Raw genomic sequence first — 20,737 nt, forward strand, 5'->3', positions numbered from 1 at the left:
TCACTTTGCTAGCATATCCATCCCTTTACTGGCATCAGAGCCTACTTCTTCAGGATTCCCAGCTTCTATAGAAGACCAGCTGAGACACCCAGCCTTGTAGGTCTTGAGAAAATACTAGATTCTTGGACTTTCCATTTACAGCTAGCCATTGTTGGATTAGTTGGACTGCCTCTAAGTCATTCCAATAAATCCTGTTTTTAAATCTATAGAGAGATTCATTCCGTAAGCACCGTTACCCTGGAGAGCCCTGACTAATAATAGAGGGGCTGGAGAATTGGCTCAGCAGTTGAAAGCACTGGCTGTTCTTCTACAGGTTCTAGGTTCAGTTCTCAGCACACACACGGTGACTTCACCCTGTCAGCAACTCCAGTCCCAGGGGGATCTATAACCTCTTGTGGCCCCTGTGGCACTGCATATACATGTGGTATACATGTGGTACACATGAGGAAAAATACCAAATATGTACTATGAAGTGAAAGATTTAAATAGGATATCTTTTATTTATCTTTGACAGTTTCATAATGTGTATAATGTACCTGCTCATATCCACCTTCAACAGCCCTCTTTAGCTCTCCCCAGAAACCCCCCAACACATCTCCCTAATATTTTTATGTCCTCTTCTTTTATTTGTAATTCCCTGAATATAATTAGTGCAGCCTGCTAGGATGCTGACTGATCTGTTGGCCTGATACTTTGTGGGAGACCACAGCGGATGTGTGTTCATGAGGACAGCCATGTCATTTCCAGAAGGCAGTGTTTCACAGCTCTCCTCCCCAGCCTCCAGCTCCTAACATTCTTCCTTCTCCTCTTCTAAGGTGTTCCCTGAGCCTTGGCAGGGGTAGAGGGAGTTGACCTAGATGTCATCCACTTACTGATGAACGTTCAATAGCCGCTTATTCTCATCACTCTGACCAGGTTTGGTTTTGGGTAAGATCATGGATGAGTTTTTGTCCTCAATGGCCTGCATAACACTTTCTGGCACTAGGAAGTTAGATTACTTCCTTTCAGCTCAATGTCTCTATGTCACGACCAGAGTGGGTCATGTCTTCAGCAAGTATCAAGTCTTTCTTGATGCTGTGCCAAACTTCTTTTGGCTCTGGCTGGTTTAAACTATTCAGAATTCACTGTGTCTTGCACAATGTCTGCATGTATACATACAGTGGGCTACAACAGGGTCGGCTAATGTTTTGACATCGTGACACACATTGTTATGTTTGAGAATTGTGTGATCCGGTTACCAAAAAAGAAAAAAAAATAAATCTCATGATGTTGTTTATTTAGAAACAGGGTCTCACTATGTTGCCCTGTCTTGCCTATAACTCCCTGTGTAGACTGGGCTGGCATTGAACTCATGGGTTTCCTCCCATCTCTGTCTCCCAACCATGATCCTTATAGAATGCTTGAAGTTTTAAGTCATATTTGGCTGAGCTTTTCCTCACACCCTGGGATGGCCCATCTCTGTGCTATCAGCTCCATATTTGCAGCTGGGATCAACCAGAAGCAAGTTAACCCACACCCTGCCCCTGCCCCTGCCCCCCTTCACTGGGCCGTGCCAATAGGGCAGCAACTCCTTGTCTTGGTCCCTCCACTTGCAAATTGGGGGCGATAGAACCTGTGGAAAATTAATTGACCCAGGTACTTAGATGTCAGTTGGCTACCAGGTGTATAATGTTACTGGAAATGTCTGTTCAATTTGGTCAGTTTGTATTTAAATTTTGCTGGGTGAGAATCTGGAGCTTTCAACAGATTGTCAAAAAAGTACAGAACCAGGTCAAGAGTAATGACTTGGGGTCACAGAAGCTGCTGGAGGCTCAGGGCTGGGAGGGTGCTACAATCAACGTTCACCCATCTATGGGGCACGGGTGAGGCAATGCTGTTCAGAAGGTTGGCCTGACAGTATCCTGACCTTGCCCAGCTCATTTCTAGCTTCTTCACTGCTCCATCCAGGCCCAGGTCCTTTTGATCTCCTGAGCTGTCCATAGGACTCAATTGCTGTTAACCTTGAGAGCAGAGGCAGGAGAAGCGGGTGACTCTGGGAACACTGCAGCTATGAAGGAGAAACAGCAGCTCAGGAACAGGTTCCCCCAGGAGCTACCACTGTGCCACCCCGGGCTCCCCAGGCCAGGCCCAGTTCTTTGCCAAAGGCACCGGCAGTACCAGCCTTTATTTTCAGTGGGTCCCTTATCCTCTGGCCCTTCTTATGGCATGATGTAGACAGTGGTCTTGACAATGAGGGGCAGCTGGGGTTATACGCTGCTCTAAAACCTTGCACACTTAACAGAATGGCTGCACTTCTGGTCTGGGCTTGGTTTGTCTTTCATACAGCTTAGAAGAGACTTGGGGAAGTTGGGGGGGGGGTGAGTGGGCAGGGGATGAACGTGATTTTCCTTGGGAAGAGATTCATCCTGAATGTCAGGGCTGACCCTCTACTATCTCTCAGCACCTCAGGCAGGCCAAGTTTGGGTTTCTGTGACCTAGACCTATCCATTGCCCAGTCTTCATTCCCCTCATCCACAGGACTCTTTATTTTTCACTTGGAAAATCCCATATTCACAATGATCATAAGTACCTCCTTCTCCAGGAAGCCCTCCCTGACCTCCTGCATGGCACCAGGGCCTCCTCAGTATGCCCTCCTGCTGGAGTTGGGGGGGTCTGGGGTCAGAAGGACCCTTAAAGTTTGATCAAGAGCTACAAGAGTGATCCAGCTTCCTCTGAACCCTCACTCAAGACAACAATTTCCAGGCCCCCTGTGGGAGAAGGAAGTAATTGAAAAAGAAGGCACCAGAGGTTGAGAAGCCTGAGCTGGTCTGGGCCTGTGAAGGCCAGCTAGAGCTCTGAGTTTGCAAGGCCCCATTAAGTCACCTGCCAGCGCAGGCTCGGCGCTTTGCTGTACTGTGAGTATGTTAGAGTCCAGCCACTCTGCCCTCTGGGGCCTTTTGTTAATGGAGTGAGGCAGGAACGAATTGCCTTCACCCCAGGTTCTTCTTCCACTTTCTGCAAGCGCTCCACCAATTTCAAAGTGTTGTTTTCTTTTATTGGCAAAGAAGACGTTCGGGCACCTGTCTCATTTATTTCTCATCAGCCTCTCTTGGTCCCAATCCTGTCAAGCAGGGACCTGCTGGGCTGAAGAATCAAACTACTGCTTATCAGCAGGTTGTAAATTTTATGGGGCTCTTGCTAAGCACACCAGACATGATCTGGAAAAATACAGCTTCTTGCTTCTCTTGCTCCCTATTCTGCTGTTGCTCCAAACCTGTAGTAAGTGTCTCGGAAAGCCAGATGTCCCCTGTACCAACTTCACCTCTGGTGGGAGGAGTACGCTTTCCCTCAGCCTCCCTCCCCCAACTAACCTGTCACACTCAGAAGTTCTTCTTGGTGTCTAATCTGTTTCTTGCTGCCACTGGCTTTAAACCAGCCCATGACAGAGGCATTTTTTCATCCCCACTTTATAACTCTGGAAACTAGAGCAGGCTAAACACGCAGAAGGCACTGAATGCATATGGGTTTAGAAACTGGGTATGGGGATGCCTGCTTGTAATTGTAGCACTTAGGGGGATGACGGAGGAAGAGCATGAACTTGGAGTTAGCCTGGGCTACACAAGGAGACCCTTCTCAGAAACAAAGCCCCAAGTTGCTCCACCACCATCACTGAACACGTTTAGTACACGGAAGAATAAATGATATTACTTAGAACCAAAATTGACAATTGGAGGTGAACATCTATTTTGAGGGTCTGGTGTCTTGATTATATTCAAATGTTGGGAGTAGGTGTACCCCCACCTCACGGAGCTTTCACTAGGGACTGCTGATAGTACAGCAGCCGCTGAAAAAGAAAAAGAAACACACCCACATTTCCCAGCTTTCCTACTACTCCTCACCCCTTAGCAAAAAACTTCCCCAGGAAGTGAACAGAGAGGGTAAAGGCAGACCGCCAAATTACTTTTGTTGTTGTTGTTATTATTATTATTATTGTTATTATTATTATTATTATTAGAGACAGGGTCTCACTATGCAGTCCTAGAATCGCTATGTACACCAGGCTAGCCTCAAACTCACAGAGATCCACCTGCTTCTGCTGTATACTGCTAGAATTAAGGGCCGGCACCACTATGCCTGGCTTGAATTTCTTAAGGTTTTTCTACTTCTGCAGACACAAGAGACCTGTGACCTGGGAGTGAACTTTTAGCAACCTTGGGAGGGCCCAGCGTTCTTCACTTCCCATCCACCCGTAGGTTTGTTCTTTCTTCCATGGGTGGTACCATTTTTCATCCTATTTGCTTATCTACATCACCCATTTAGGGCCCAAGTGGGCCCCGGCCTGGTGTGCGTATTTGAAATTCAGAGCACAAGATGGCTATGGAACTTGGTAAAGGAGGAAAAGAACATGGGCTACTTTTGGATATTGTCCGAGACAGAGGCAACCACCGTACTTGGTTTGTGGAAGGGAATTTGTTCCTGCTGCCCTTTCCAGCCTCCAGATATGGAGACCCGTTGCTTCAGAAGTCTGCTGCTCCAGCCTGTAGGAACTGTAACACTTCTCAAGGCTGTACCTGCTCAGTAACATCTGTGACCTAACGATGTCCAGTTGAGGACCTCTGTTGCTACCTTCTGAATGACTGAGGCAGGAAGCAGCTGCCAGCTCTTGGAGGTGCCAGAAGGCGGGAGCAGGGACGAAGTCTTGGTGGATATTTCATAAAAGGCTGAAGCAACTGCAGTTTAGAGGTGGGGGTGGGGAGAGCAGAAGCAGGATGTGGAACAGGGAAGCAGGCAGGAACTGGGTACAAAGAAAAACAGTAAGATGAGACTACTTAAACCAGCAGTGGTGGTGCACACCTTTAATCCCAGCACTTTGGAGATAGAGGCAGGTGGATCTCTGTGAGATCAAGGCCAGTCTGGTCTGCAGAGCAAGTTCCAGGACAGCCAGGCAACCTCCCCAAGGAGCATGGTTGTGGCTGCTCTTCTCACAACTCTCCCAAACCTCTGGACTGTTTCTAGAACAAGCCAGGCAACAGACTCAGAGGAGACCTTCTAGACCTCTGGCCACACACTTGGGTACACTCACGGGAGTGTGGCCTGCACTCCATATTGTCTCCACATTGTCTCTCATACATGCTGCCTTCTTTTGCATAGAGTGTTTCGATACTTTAATTAAATCAGTTATTTAGTTGGGGGAAGTGGGTGTGGAGGTCAAAGGACAACCGTAGGTGTCAGTCCTAGTCTTTCCACCTCTTTTGAGACAAGGTCTCTTTGCCACTGCATGAGCCAAGATAGCTGGACCAGAAGCTTGTGGGAGTCTCTTGTCTCTATTTGTTTGTTTGTTTGTTTGTTTAGGAAATCTGTATGGATATTTCGCCTGCATGTATGTCTGTGTATTGTGTGCATGCTTGGTACCCACGGAGGCCAGAGGAGGGTATTAGATTCCCTGGAATCCCTGGAACTGGAGTTAGAGATAGCTGTGAGCTACTATGTGGATGCTGAGAATTGAACCCCAGGTTCTCGGGAAGAATGTCCAATGTTATAAACCATTGATCCATGTCTCCAGCCCCATCCCCAAGACTGTAAATCCACCTCTATACACTACAACTCCCCTTGCTTCCCTAGCATGTCTCTTATAGTGACAATTCTGGAACTTTGGTTTCTTAAGGAAAAAAAAAAACAAAGACAGACATATTATAAGACTATAGCTTCATTTTAATCCTGGGTGTGAGGATATGGGGGCTGCTTCAAGCTGTCCAAAGGAGCTGATTGTGAGTTGCCTCATGCTCTAACAGAGGTGTGGTTTTGCCAGCTGCAGATAGTTTCTGCAATTGTGTGATATTTGGAATTCTGGGAACCTTTCAGAACTTATATAAATGCTAGGGCCCCGAGAGTTGGGGTTTGTTGTTGCTTGTGCAAGGGAATTGGTTGTATTTTGTTAGTAGTCATGGTCAAAGAAGAAACAAGAAGAAAAAAAATTAGATTCAGGGATCTTCATCTCTCTCCCCTTTATTCTTTCTCTCCTATCTAGTGATAGAGGGGTCAAAATGGGTGAGGGGTAGGTGAAGAGGCAAGGGGATAAATGGCAAGGAAAAGAAAAACAAAGTAGCCCAAGTAGCAAAGGCTGGCTACAGTACCTGTCCTTTTTCCTCACTGACAGAGGCATCTGGATACAGCATAATTCATCCACACATTCTCTATGCATGAATGTTCTGGTTGTTCTCAGTGCATCCTGGTGATGATGCCTGATTAGGAGACACTGGTCTCTTCTTCTCTCTTTTCCAATTCCTGCATATGAGGTAAACAGGCCTCCACCTCCACCCATGATGCATTGTGCTGACGTTGGCCATGGACTGAAACCTCCAAAACTGCATGCTGAAACAACCTTTTCTCTTTTTCAATTGTTATGTCTCAGGTATATTGAAAGCTGACTAACATAGCACTTCATGTTTGTGTGCACAAATGCACATGTCAGGGATGAAACTAGGGCCTCATGCATGCTAAGTAAGTGCTCTTCTACTGAATTACACTCCCATCCCCACATGTTTGGGAATATTGTCCACTGCTCTATTTTTTTAATAATTTACTTTATTTAATGTATATGATTGCTTCATCTGCATGTACACCTGTGTGCCAGAAGAAGAAGGTAACAGATCCTAGTATGGATGGCTGTGAGTCACCATGTGGTCGCTGGGAATTGAACTTGGGACCTCTAGAAGAGCAGACAGTGCTCCTAACCACTGAGCCATCTCTCCAACCCATCCACTGCTCTAGTATAGGTTGTTTTGGGTTTATATTCTTACCACTAACTCACAAGATTTGAGCTAATTTCTCCCACATCATTTCCAACACCAGGTAGTTTTATGCCTTATTCTTTTTGAAATTGGCCGTCTTTTATATACATTGTATCTAACTGAAAAAAAAAAAAGTCTTAAAACAGCTTTTATTCACAGATCTCCATTTGAGAATTGTGACTAGGTTGTGCGTATCTTAGAGTCTGACTCCTTTGATTCAAAGTCTCATTAACTTAAGAGCTGTGTGACCTTGGCACGTTTCTTAGCCTCTCAGTGTATTTGTTTCTTCATGATATAATTAGAGTAACAGAGTGGTGGTATATGGCAGCCATACACACCCCTTCCCCGCTGTAATTCTAAGACTAGGTTTCCACTACTTGCCACAAGCTAGTGATTGAGTGCCTGGGAATCACAATGTAGATCCCTTCGCCTGAGACTCAGGACCCTCTGTGGACTTTATTTTCTTAGAACAGACCCCTCCCCATTTAAAATATTTCCTATCTGTATGAGTTTTCTTCTGCTGCTATAACAAGTTGCCACAAACTTACTGGCTGTAAGACAAGGTAAATCTCTTCACTTACAGTTCTGGACACCTGAAGTTGCCTTGTAGGTGCTGGGAATAGAACCTGAGTCCTCTGAAAGAGCAGCCCATGCTCTTAACCACTTCTTCAGCATTTCTTCAGCACTGGCTGGTTGTTTCTGAGAGAGAGTCTCACAAACAAAGTAGCCCAGGCTAGCTAGCTTCAAACCCACTGATCTTTCTGCCTCTGTTGGGATTAACAGGAAGGTGTCACCTTGCTCTGATCTGATTTAGAATTTAACTAGTGAGGTGTCTTGTATTTTTCTCTGTCAATTTTGGTGCCCTTGGTGTAGGGCCTTCCCCAGTTTTCTGTATGGGTATTTCTCCAAGTCGATCACAGATAACCCACACTGATGTTTGCCTTCCAGAGTCATCCCTGCTCACATGCAGTGAGAGGCAAAGGCATGGTCACACAGCAAGATCCAGGCTCTGTGTCTACACTCAGGGAAGGGCACAGACACAGCAGGCATTACCCACTGACTCCCAGCCTGGGATCACTCAGGCTCAATCCCTACACTTAGTAGGTGGTTCAGTCATTTGTTTTAAAGTCTACAGACTATTTCTGGGAGGACTGGGAAGGTAGATGGTTGCCATGGAGAGGCCCTGGATAAAAACGTATGTGAGGACGATTCACTTTCACTGTGTAGCCTTGCCAGCCTTTCAGTTTGTACCTCATGAGTGTTTTACAAACCACAAAGCAAAGAACTTTTAAATGTATTTTGAACTGAACTAAACTTTCCATGTATTTTTATCTCATGTAATAAGATATCTAATCTTTTTTTCTTAGCCCAATAAGAATTAAATATCTTATCTCTTATCTTTAATCCCAAAGATCATGGGTCTGTGAGAGGCCACTGTCAGAGAGCCACTGAATTGAAGGACGTTCCTCCCCCAAGGTGTTCAAGGTCTTTATGAAAGGCCTCGTTCTTGAAGCAGTCGTTTGGTGAAGATGACCCTCTAAGATGTCTCTAGTCACCCCTCTGTGGTCCTTCTGATCAACCAATATCTTCATAGAGGAGGTAAAGTGTTGGTGTTGAGGTAGGGGGATGCCTCCCACCTTCCCTGGGGATGCCTCCCACCTTCCTTCACATTTCCCTTCAAGCAGATGTCAGGGAGTTGGAACCATAGTATTCAAGTGAGTAGAAGTTAGAATAGGTAGAATATTCTATTTTAAAATCATGTTTACTTAAAACTGTATTCATTTGGAACTGGAGAGATAGCTCAGGAGTTAAGAGCACTTGGCTATTCTTCCAGAGGGCCTAAGTGTGGTTCTCAGCACCCATATCAGGTTACTCACAACTGTCTGTAACCCCAGCCCCAATGCTACCTGCTTTCCCTGGTACCTGTGCTATGTGCAGACACCCAAATGCAGTCACACACGCCTACACATAGTTAAACAAATAAAAGTAAATGTTTAGAACATTTATTTGAGACAGGTCACACTGTGGAGCTGAATGAGCTGGTTTTGAACTTGTGGGTGAGTTGCAGTCTCCCTCTTACTAGGGGTACAGGAGAGCCACCGCTGTCCACTTTCCCTCACATTTTCTCAGTCCGTGCTTTCATGCTTCTGGGAATAGGTACCACATTCCCTCAGGACCAACCTTTTTAACCTTTATTGCTCTGCTAGAAAGGGTTGGCTCTCCTTGGGTCCAGACCAGGTTCTAATTGGTGTCTTGGGATAGCCTGCGAGCCCTCTGGGCCTCAGATTCTGAGCTCCCTGCTGAGGAGCCTCTAAAACAAGTAATAGAGTCTGGGCCTTCCTGGCCTCGGCTTACCCACAGCCCATCTTTCTCACAGGGCCAAGCACCCAGGGGACACATGAGAGTCAATACATATCAGACATCACTTCACTGTGCCAGAGCTCAGAGCAATCAGAGATGCTTTCCCCCTAGAGAAAACTGCATCCATAGCAGAGAGCAGCAAGTCTAGGGTCACCAAAATAGTGGGGCTCCCCCCTCTCAACTTCATTCTTCCTGGACAGGCCTGAATTCTCTGGCATGGGAGGGCTGTGAATATAGCTTGGATGTAGAGTACTTGCTTCCAAGAGAAAGGCCTGGGTTTGATATCCAACACCATAAATAAAATAAACTTAAAATAATAAATAAATTAAATGCATTAATGTTTAAAGGGGAAAACAAACACAAGCTCAAATAAATAAAGGAAATGAAAATATCTCATCTAGGATTTCACATCTAGAATGGGGTTAAAAGTTTTGAAAGGAAATTTTTAAGAGAAGTAACAGGTAAGTTGTAGATCTTGCAAGACTGGACCAGAGGTCCAGTGACAGCCCAAGCCTGGAACCTCTGAGGTTTGTGAAAGATAGAGAGAGGCTGCGTGATTCACTCAGTGGCTTCTGGATCTGGTAGTGACTTCGTGGTGAAGGCATATGAGAGAGTTTACAGCCTCTTGGGTCCAGCTGTCTCCCTCCTGGAACAGTCGGAGCTGTTGGTACCAGCGTCAGAGTTCTCTTAGCATTGCACCAAGGAGACTGAGGGTCTCAGCCGCTCTGTGCGCCCTCTGCTGGCACCTGGTAGTAGTTGCAGCTCTGTCACTGGGAGACACAGGACTGGTACTCTGAGGGTGGGGGAAGGCCAGTGAACTTATATAAGCCGTGCTCCAAGATGCACAGTAACACTTAACCAGAGGATGCTATTTAAAGTAAGCCGCCGCTAGGTCTAGCACATGGGTACAGGACTCAGGCAGAAGGGGGCGGCCCACAATATTGGTCATCAGAAGTGTCACCAGGTCTCAAATAGAAACAGTGGAGGAAGGCAGCAGCCAGACGACAGGAGGGCATGGAGGAGGCTTTAATTAAAGCGCTAATGCACTCGGCGATGTTTCTATCCTTTTTTTTTTTTTTTCATGACTGACATATCACTCGTCCCTACCCAGGGTTCCACTAATGACAAGCAAGGGTCATTCATAACTTTTTGAGTTCAGCAAATAACTCCTGAGGCCAGCCAGCCTTTGTGAAAGCACAAAACGACAAAATGCAGGGGAGAAATGTGCCAAGTAAGTATAGCTCACTGTGCATCAGACACAGGGCCCCTGCCTACAATGCACTTGGATCCTCAGAATACCATTTTAAATGTGAGGAAAATGTACCAGGTTCAATAACTCCCCTTAGCTTGGATGGCAGTGGGGCAGGAAGGCCCCTGCAGAAGTTTATAGTTTCCTGGCTATGGGTTTGTCTAGAAAACATACATTTGGCCTTAAGAATTCACAACACATGAAATACCACCTCTGGAAAGGGGCAGGGAGAATGAGCATTGGAAATGGGTCTAGCCGGGTGAGGAGCGGGCAGGACAGAGAAGGATGCTGGGGTAGAGAAAGGGCTTGCACAAAGACAGGGAAATGTAGAACAGTACATAAATGAGGAGCTGTGTGCCTTTCAGGTGCAATTCAGTGGAAGAGCACTGGGTGGCATTTGCAAGGCCCTGGGTCTCATCTCCAGCACTGCAACAGACCAAACCAAATGAAAACACCAAGCAAAGCAAACAAAATGTAGCCTGGCAGAAATGTGGCTGGACTAGGTTCAGAGTGGTGCCCAATGGGGGGCTCCCAGTTCAAGGGTCCTAGTTAACAGAAACCCAGGGTTTTCAGAACAAATGAAGGAGGCCTGGGTGATCTCTGTTTCTGTCCCCTCACAAGAGGGATATGGGCCCTGCCCCATTCCTCATATCAGCTGGTATCCATCCTGGAGCTGGGGGCCCACCTAGGGAGGGGGAGCGATGGTTGGTAGAGGGTTTGCCTGCACAGGATGAACAAGACTCAAGGAGAAGGAAGGGTTTTGGAAGTCCCCCTTCTAACTGAGGAGCTAGTCGATGGTTTCTGGGGAGTGAGAGTCAGTTTTCTTTAAGGGTGTGGCCACTGATAGATCTGCCCCAGTACAAGGTCCCCACCCAATAGCATACAGGCAGCACAAATTGTGGTGAATGGATTAGAAGGAGGAGGAGGAGGAGGAGGAGGAGGAGGAGAAACCTGGTGGTGGTGGCACACACCTTTAATCCCAGGCAGAGACAAGTGGATGAATCTCTGTGAGTTCAAGGCCAGCCTGATATATGGCACAAGTTTAAGGACAGGCAGGGCTATACAGAAAAACCCTGTCTTTAAAAACAAAACAAAACACAAATAAAAAGGCAGCTAACAATCAAAAAAAAAAAAAAGATATGAAGTTGTAGTGGTGTGTCTGGAAAGAATTAGAGGTGTAATTAATGATCAAAACACATTGTCTGGATGTGGGCATGGTGGCATACATCTTTAATCCCAGTATTTGGGAGACAGAAGCAGGCAGAATCTCTGTGAATCTAAGATCTACGTAGGGCTAGCCAGGGCCATACATGGAGACCTTGTCTCAAATTTTAAAAAGAAAGGAAAGAAAAAAGAAACAACCCCCCCCACAGTATATGAAATTCTCAAAAAATTCATTAATAAAATTTTTGAAAAACAGATGCCGTGACTCATAACCAAACCTTGGGCAGAATGCAGGGAATCATGTGAAAGAAGGGTGAGTTAGTAAGACCCAGAGAGGACAGGAGCTCCACAAGGACCAAATATATCTAGACCCAGGGGTCTTTTCTGAGACTGTTTCTCCAACCAAGGACCATGAATGGATATAACCTAGAACCCCTGCCCAGATATAGCCCATCACAGCTCAGTATCCAAGTGAGTTCCTTAGTTAGGGGAACAGGGACTGTCTCAGACATGAACTCAATGGCTGACTCTTTGACCTCCCCTTTCCCCTCCCCCAGGGAGGAGCAGCCTTGCTAGGCCACAGAAGAGGACATTGTAGCCAGCCCTGAAGAGACCTGATAAGCTAGGATCAGATGGAAGGGGAGGAGGACCTCCCCTATCAATGAACTTAGAGAGGGGCAGGAAGGGGACGAGAGAGGGAGGGTGGGATTGGGAGGGAATGAAGGAGGGGGCTACAGCTTGGATGCAAAGTAAATAAACTGTAATTAATATAAAAAATAATAAAGAAAAAATTTTTGAAAGAAAAATAAAAATAAAGAGGTAATTAAATTAAAAGAAAGTTATGAATGTGTCCTAATCCTTATTAAAGAAAAATCTGGGTAAGAATGTTTATAGAAAAACAACCATGAAAAGAGATGGAGGAGGCTGCTACCCACAAGCGAAGGAGAGAGGCTCAGGAGGAACCCCATTGACATCCTGGTCTGGGATCCATCTTCTGGAAAGCAGCATTTTTAAGTCCCCTGAGCTTCTATAGCTGGTGCTGACTGACATGCTACCCTTTTCATAACTAAGAAGGTCAGTCTATATTTCTCAGTGTTTGAATCAAGGCTGGTCTTGTTACTTTGGCCAGCAGAAGTGATTCTGTCATAGCTCTGAACTCAAGTCTGCCATTACGGACCTCATCTGCTTCTGCCTGCTGCCTTTTTTTTTTTTTCTGTGAATAAGACTGTGTTTGTCTGTTGGAACCAGTGAGAAAAGTGGGAAAGAAACCATTTGTCCCAGCCAGGGCCCTAGGCTTGCTTTGTAGGTCTGACAAGATCTAAATGTATGGTCCTGGCTAGCCTGGAGCTCACTATGTAGACCAGGCTGACCTCAAATGCACAGAGATCTCCTTGTCTCTGCCTTCCAAGTGCTGGGATTGAAGATATATGCTACCATGCACAGGGTGAGGTCAGAGAGAAAGGGCAGTGGGGAGGCTGTTCCAGCTGTCCCATGAGAGATGGCAGGGTGGCTGCAATGCTGTGAGACTAGACATCATTCAGATCTGTTCAAAGTGAGGTGGTGGCACCTGCTGATGAATTGCAAGTAGGAAAGCAGAGGAATAAGATGGCCAAGGTTTCCACCAAGAGCATCTTGGTTGCCAGAGATGCCCACAAACTCTCCTGGCTGCAGGCCTAGCAGGCTGGGCTGTAGCTCTGGACAGAAACATGTCCGGGTTAAGTGGAAGGCCCTGGGCCAGCCCAGAACAGGAAGGTATATCCTGCTGTGGTGTACCATGGATCAGCTGCTTGGCGCAGCCACCATAGGGGAAGGAGGCCTATTTCAGGCCAGCAATACAGCTGCTGGATACAGGCCACTGATTGAAAAGGTGGACTAGCCAAGCCTCCTCAGCAGAAACCTAAGCCTGCTGTATGGGTCTTAAGCGACTATATGGCAGCCTCTGATGGCTAGAATGGCTCTTCACTTCCCTCTTATTGCCCTGGACCCAGTTGTACATTGGACTTTGAGCTTGGGCAAACTGTTCTGCAGAAAAGGCTTGTGAGCCTGGGAGATGGATGCTTCCCCACAGCCTGGCTTGCTGAGTGGACCAGGGAGAGAGAGTGAGTGAACCTGACTTCTCAGAAGATCAAATGGGTGTGCACACCTGGGGCCGGAAGTCTGGAAGAGGAAGTAGCTTGAAGGGCCTGTCCCATGTTCAGCTTTTTGCTCACTTCTTAATCCTTCCCACTTATCTTTTATGTATTTATTTCTTCCTTCAGTTTATTTGAGAAAAGTACACATGAAAGAAACAAATAACCACTGTGAAGAGAGGATAAGCCTCACTCTGGCCTGTGTCTCTCAGACCTACTGGCAATACTATGATGTGATGATTCCAGCCAGATATGCAGTGTGCACCCTTTAACTGACATTTATCTGGCACTTGGTATGTGGTAAATACCCCTACTATAAAAATTATTTGTGTGTAGATGTCCACGTGTGCATGTGTGTGTGTGTGTGTGTGTGTGTGTGTGTGTGTATGTGTGTAGGCATGTAGACAAGTGTCCACACTTTTTTGAGATAGGGCCTCTCACTGATCCTGAAGCTCACCAGTTTGGCTAGAATGGCTTCCATCAAGTCCCAGTGATCTGCTTCTTCCTCTTCAGCGGGAAGAAGTAGGAGTGAGCACTTTCTCCACATTCACCTTATTACAGACAGATATGCCCATACATATGACTTTAATGTAGGTGGATGGGATCCAAGCTCAGGTCCCCATGCTTGAGGGACCAGTGCCTTTCCAACTATCTCGACTGGTTGTTGGTTGGTTATCTGCCCTTGCAGGTTGTTTAGGGGGCAGGGTTGAGACACGGTCTGCTGTAGTCCAAACTGAGCACAAACTGTGGAACTGTGGCTGCACTTGAACTTCTTCTCTTGCTTCCTCCACTTCCCAACTACTAGATTCACCAGATTGTGCCACCACATCTGGCTCACCCTTGCCACTTTTGACCCATGCATCTTGAACTAGTTCAAGGTCCCAATCCCTTGGACTAAGAAGTGTAAGACTTCCTGATGCTGATACCCGAGGGTTAAGACACTTGGAACTGAGCCTGGAACACTTTTGAGGATAATTGGGATTGAGGATCCAGCACCTTGTGTGAGAAGCTTCTCTTCTCGTTGCCTACTCAGATTTCCATCGGGGTAAAAATGCCCCTCTCTGCTTATTTCCTGAGCCAACCTGTGCAGCTGCCCTACACTTCCTTTGGACACAGCTTAGCCCAACACCATATCTACCTGTTCTATGGGCAAGGTAAGGGTCTTCCATAATAACCCTGTTTCCTTGTGCAATCAGCAGAGTGTGCCAACCTCTGGGTTGCTCTTAAACCCACAGCATTAGGTGGAGGTCTGAGCCTGGTCTTGGGTACAGCTGGCCCTTTGGGAGGTTACATGCTGTACTCAATTTCCTCTGATGTAAGTTTACCCACACCATCATTTCCTCTTCATCTTCTGTCTTCTTAGTACCCTGTCTACACCTGAGGCCTACAAGATGCTGACCAATGCAGAAAAAGTCTCAGAAGTCAGGCCCTCACAGAGGAAGGAAATGTGAATATTGTAAAGGCCTCGAAGCAAGATGACAGTGTATAAAGCAGTTATTATGCCCAACTCATTCAATAAATAAATAGTTAATTATAATTAAAAAGGAGACATTTAATAGAATTGCCCAAAGACTAAGCAAGGAAAACACCGTTTATAAAATGGAATACATCCGTGCTGCTCCATCCTACTATCACTTTATTTTAAATTTTTATGTGTGTTGTGTTTTGTTTTGTCTGCATGTATGTCTGTGCATCACATGCATGTGTGGTGCTCATGGAAGTCTCAGAAGAGGGTGTCAGATTTCAGTGTGAGTGCCGAGGCCCTAACGGGTGCCCTTACAAGAGCCACAATTGTTCTTAATCATGGATATCCGTCTCTCCAGCCCCTGTTTTTTGTTTGTTGGTTTGCTTTTGTTTTTGTTTTTGAGACAGGATCTCAAGCAGCCCAGGCTAGTCTTGACCCTGCTATGTAACACGTCTCTCTTAAACTCCTGATCCTCCTGCCTGTGCCTCTCAAGCACTCAGATTGGGAGTGTGTTCTACCATGCCCAGAATACCACTCTCATTCTTAAAATATCAGTAGAGGGCCAGAGGTGGAGCCCAATGACTGCCTAGTGTGTGCAGAGTTTCATTCCTAGTGTTTAAAAAATGAAAACAACACAACAGCAGTAGCCAACCCACTGATTTCCATAATTATCCACAAACTGCCCAGCATGCTGTCAGTGCTTTTGAAACAAATGAATTTTTTAGTTTGATGTTGGTTTTGTAAATAATGACAGGCTAAATCATGGTTGAATCAAGAGGTTATTCTCTGGCCTCAAATAACCTGCCCATCATTCTGGGCCTCTGGGGGACAGGAGGCCAGTGTGTGCCAAGGCAGAGGTTGGTGACAGGCAAAGCTAGGCTTGCCCCTATCATCTTGGCAAGAGTCACCATTTCTGCAGAGTGCAAAGTTTTAGAAAAAAACAGGTGTGAGGCATAGTTCGGTAGTATAGCATTTATCTAGCCTGTGAGACCCTGAGTTCCAACTCCAGCACTGGAAAACAATAAAGCCAAAACCAAACGGACAAAAATAACCACCAATTTGGAAATAAAAATGGACTGCCATTTTGAAGCCCGCTTCACATGTGCATGTGGGAGAACTGAAGAACAGAAGGAAAGGGACATGTTTAGAGTTACAAAGTAAGGTTCTGTTGGGGCAGGAACATGGGTCTGTGGATCCCTAGTTCTCTCCCTATTTCCAGCACTTGTCATCTCCACACTCAATGCTGTCTCCAACTTGAGAGTCCCGAATGCGCAGGTATTGAGCTAAGGAGGTACAGTAATCAGCCTAGGCTAGAGAACTGCTGGAGAGGCGTCACTTCGCTTCATCTGCACAGGTGGAGATTGTGACCACAGGTCACCTTTTTGACAGTACTTCCCGAAGTCCAGTGGGTCAAGAGCCACAGCCATGACGGGCTGGGATAGAGACAGGAGGGATGGAGGCCAGCTTTCTGCTTGCAAAGTCCTGGATCTTCCCTGAAGCTCCAGCTTCTGGAGCCCAGAACACACGGTGTGCTGGCTATAAAGCAAACAGACCTCAGTAACAGGTGAGTCCCTCTGTACCGTGTGGTCGTTGCACCATGGTGCAGCTAGGTGCAGAGGCGACTGATCTGCTATACTGTCTTTTGTAAATCCCACTTATTTTGCAGGATTTTTAAATCCCACTAGCTACCCCCATATCTTTTTTTTTTTCTTTTTGAGATGGGGTCTCATGTATCCCAGTCTGGCCTTGAAAACTACCTTAAACTTCTGGTTTTTCTTCCTCCATCCCTAAAGTACTGGGGTTACAGGCATGGCCATGTGGTGAAAATTGAGCCCCACCAGAACCAACTGAGCTAACTCCCAGTCCCTCACGCCTCTTCTCAATCTGTCTCTACTCTCTTTGTGGCTGCATCCCATGTCTGTCTCCTTAGTGTGCTGAACATAACTTACTACATCACTTTAAAAACTTTAAGAAACTTTTTAAAAGTTTTTTTTTTTAACTAAATTTTGTCTGTTTTGCCTGAATATATGTCTGTGTACTACATGCGTGCAGAGCCCATGAAGGCCAGAAGAGGGCATAGGATACTCTGGAGCTGACGTTACAGACCTTTCAAACTCGGGTCCTTTGGAGGAGCAGCAAGTACTATTAACCACTGTACCGTTAAAGCTATCTCTCAAAAATCCTCAGAAACTTTTTAATGGTCTCTGAATAAAGTTAGAGATGCAGGCACATTGTTTAAAAGCCAAAGCCTCAGTTTCCCCAACTACAGCGTGGGTAAAAGGCTATGGTAGGCTTCACAAAGTCTGCTCCGTGCTGCTAGGACCTGAGAGAACTTCACAGTTACAACGCTCCACCTCCTACCCGGCCCGCCCCGTTTTGACAGCGCTTGCACGGAATCCTCCGCCTTCCAGTTGTCTCGGCCGGCTCTGAGCGATCGAGGACTCGGCGCTCTACCTCCCTGTGTCAGTCTGTTTTCCGGTTTCCGCCCGGCGCGTCTGCCGAGCGCCGAGCCGCCGATGGCGATGGCCGCCGCGGGTCTCTGAGGAATCTTGGAGGCCCGGAATCGGGGCTGGAGGTCGAGAGTAGTCTGCCAGCCGCCTGTCGGGAGCGGCAGGGCGTGGGAGGGTGTCTTCCTGCTCCGAGCCGCCACAGACAGCGCGGCGGTGGCTGAGGTGGGTGTGACGTGTAGCTTGAGGCGACGAGGCGGTGGGGAGATGGAAAGCTCTGCGGGCCTCAGCAGCGCGTCTCTGCTCGCGATGAGTTGCGTGGCACCCGCAGAGTCGCGGTCCTGCGGGTGCTCGTGGCCGTGCGGACCTCTGTGGTGCGCTGGCTGTGTTCTTCACGCCAGTCGGGATGCCAGGGTTTTGCACGACTGGTTTTCTGGTTGCGGCATCAGTTTCGGTGGTTTGTGGTGGTGCATGATTAAGTGACTTTAAGTGGAAGCGTTCTGCACTTCGTTCATTCGTGGAGCCCTGTTATGCCGCTCCCGTGTGTGTGTGTGTGTGTGTGTGTGTGTGTGTGTGTCAGACACTGCGCCAGACCACCGAGTTCTGGTGGTGATGGCGAAAATCACAGGCCATCCTCAATGGCTACGGTCGTGTATTATTTAGTCACTTCACTTGTGTGCAAACCACGGCACCCCAAGTCAGCTCTTGTGAAGGCAACTTGGCCGGAGCCTGCCTTGAATAAGGGGCGTTTTTCTAGGGTGAGATTTGAACTGCTCTGTGTGGCCAGGGTGAACAGGGACAGCTTCTGTTTGACGTTTGCTTAGGGATGAGTGCAGGGGAGGAAGAAGCGTCACTCTTAGAGGATCCTGTCAGCCACTGGCTGGAGAGAGAACAGGTCCGACCTGGCGCTGGCTGTTTCAGTGATGCCTCAGATGCCTTTTTGGGCGGGTCTGCATGTATGTAGTCACCAAATTTACTTACTTATTTTCGAGACAGGGTCTCACTATTAGCCATGTCTGGCCTGGAACTTGCCACGTAAACCAGGCTGGCCTCAAACTCAGAGGTATCTGCCTCTGCCTCCCGGAGTGCTAAGATTAAAGGCCTGCACCTCCACGCCTGTCATGATTTCTTAATTAAGGGAAACAATGGGCATCTGGTGTCCCATTTACTTGTTTTCTGAGTTGCTGCCACTCTTCAGCTTTGAGGACCGGATGGTACCCTCCTCAGTGCCTTCTGCAGCACACTACAGATCTAGCTACACAAACTCTCCCAACTCTGTGTTGTGATTTGTGGCCCCCAAGGTCCTGGAGACATTTCTTTGTTTCTGTAATTTTTGTCCCTGTTCTCTATGGTTAGGACTCTTTCAAGGTCACATTAACAGTGACTTTGCTATGGTCCAATAAGACAGAAGATATAAGTTATTAAGCCCTGAAATATTTAAGAATAAAAATTTTCTTTTGAAGCATAGAAAACATTAGACTTGTGGCCCCACTTTTTCTAACTTATACAATCTGGTATGCTCATCAATTTACTGCAAATGAAAAATGTAATTTTCATTAATTTTATCCAGCCATCCGTCTAAACTAAGAGACAATTTCTTGTTATGTTGGCCAGGCCAGTTTTGAATTCCTAGGTTCTGAGGATCCTTCTGCCTCAGCCTTTCAAGTTGCTGGAACTGCATGCACCTATCACCAAGCTGCATTGATTTTACTGATTTTTTTATCTTAATTTTTTTTAAAAGCATATTTCTTTTGTGTGAGGGGGCATCCATATGAGTGTGTGGAGGCTAGAGGACAACTTTCAGAAATATAGTCTCTTCTTTCACTTTTATTTAGCTTCTGGTGATCAAACTCAAGCTCGTTGGCAAGTGTGCAAAAGAAACTTTTGTTCCCTTGTTTCAGTTGTCTCGGAGGCTTACTGCCTCCTTTTGCTAACCTAGGCCTAGTCCTGGAAGCTTGTAGCCTCTGTACAATCTAACCTAGGTCTAGACTGTTTTCAGCCTCTGAGACTTACTGCTTTAATAAGCCCACCCTTTCTTGTTCTTACTGAGTTCTGGGCTGGCTGGTTCAACTCAGCAGTTCTGGCTCAAATTCCTCTGCCATCTGACTTATTCAGTCTGGCTTCTCTCTCAGCCCCTATATTGCTCTGCTTGGTCTCAAACTAACTTCACCAATCTGCTCTAATCTCCTGGCTCTTCCTCATTCTCTGGGTCATTTGGTCTTCATCTGAGTTCTCTCTTCAACCTGTCTTTCTATTACTGTCCCAGTAAAACTGTCCCTCTCTTTCTCTACATTGCCCCTTAAGTAGCTTCTCTTTCTTCTTGTGAGAGTTGGGAGTATCTTACTCTGTCAAATCTTTCTCTGATTCATCACTTTCTTTTAAAAAAAATGTATTTGTTTTCTATACATTTGTTTTGGTTTTGGTTGTTTTTTTGCATGCATATATACCTGTGTGAGGGAGTTTCATCCATTGGCATTTTGAGTTACAGATCACACAGTTGTGAGCTGCTGTGTGGGTGCTGGGAATTGAACCAGGGTCCTCTGGAAGAGCAATCATGTTCTCAACCACTGAGCTGTCTCTCCAACCCCCTCATCACTTTCTTTTTCTGCCGCTCAGTTAGACATCACTTTCAAACATGGGTGCATCCTTCTAAAACTAATTTTACCATTATTGTTTGGGATTAAAGGTATGTACCACCACATCTGGACCTAAGCTTTTCATTACCTGAAACTTGCTCTGTACCAGGCTGGCCTTGAATTCAGGCAAGTTAGTATTCCAGTCAGATCACACAGACCTAGAAGGTCTTTGCTTGTGATCTCCTGCTAGGGCAGCCATATTCTGGCTTAAAATTCCTCTACACAAGTCCCTTTACACTGAACTATCTCTCTGGCTCTTGACCTTTTTGTTTTGTTTTGTTTTTTAGATTTATTTATTTTACATATATATGAGTACTCTATCTACAGGTCATGTGCATACCAGAAGAGGGCATCAGATCCCAGTATAGATGCTTGTGAGCTACCATGTGGTTGCTGGGAATTGACCTCAGGACCTCTGGAAGAGCAGACAATGCTCCTAACAGCTGAGCCATCTCTCAAGCCTGCCCTTCCTTCCTTCCTTCCTTCCTTCCTTCCTTCCTTCCTTCCTTCCTTCCT

General features: G+C 46.4%; 1 protein-coding gene across 1 annotated transcript in view; it reads left to right on the forward strand.

The window, feature by feature from the left end:
* The first annotated feature begins 17,647 nt into the window (after nucleotides 1–17,647).
* Rbsn (rabenosyn, RAB effector) overlaps nucleotides 17,648–20,737 on the forward strand; it is a 31,484-nt gene continuing 28,394 nt past the window's right edge. The window contains exon 1 of the mRNA XM_055628542.1: nucleotides 17,648–17,810. The gene's annotated coding sequence lies outside the window, so the exon portion shown is untranslated. The remainder of the gene's footprint in view (nucleotides 17,811–20,737) is intronic.

Source organism: Psammomys obesus, unplaced genomic scaffold (assembly GCF_907164565.1).
Source record: "Psammomys obesus unplaced genomic scaffold, mPsaObe1.curated_primary_1811, whole genome shotgun sequence".
NCBI classification, from domain to species: Eukaryota; Metazoa; Chordata; class Mammalia; order Rodentia; family Muridae; genus Psammomys; species Psammomys obesus.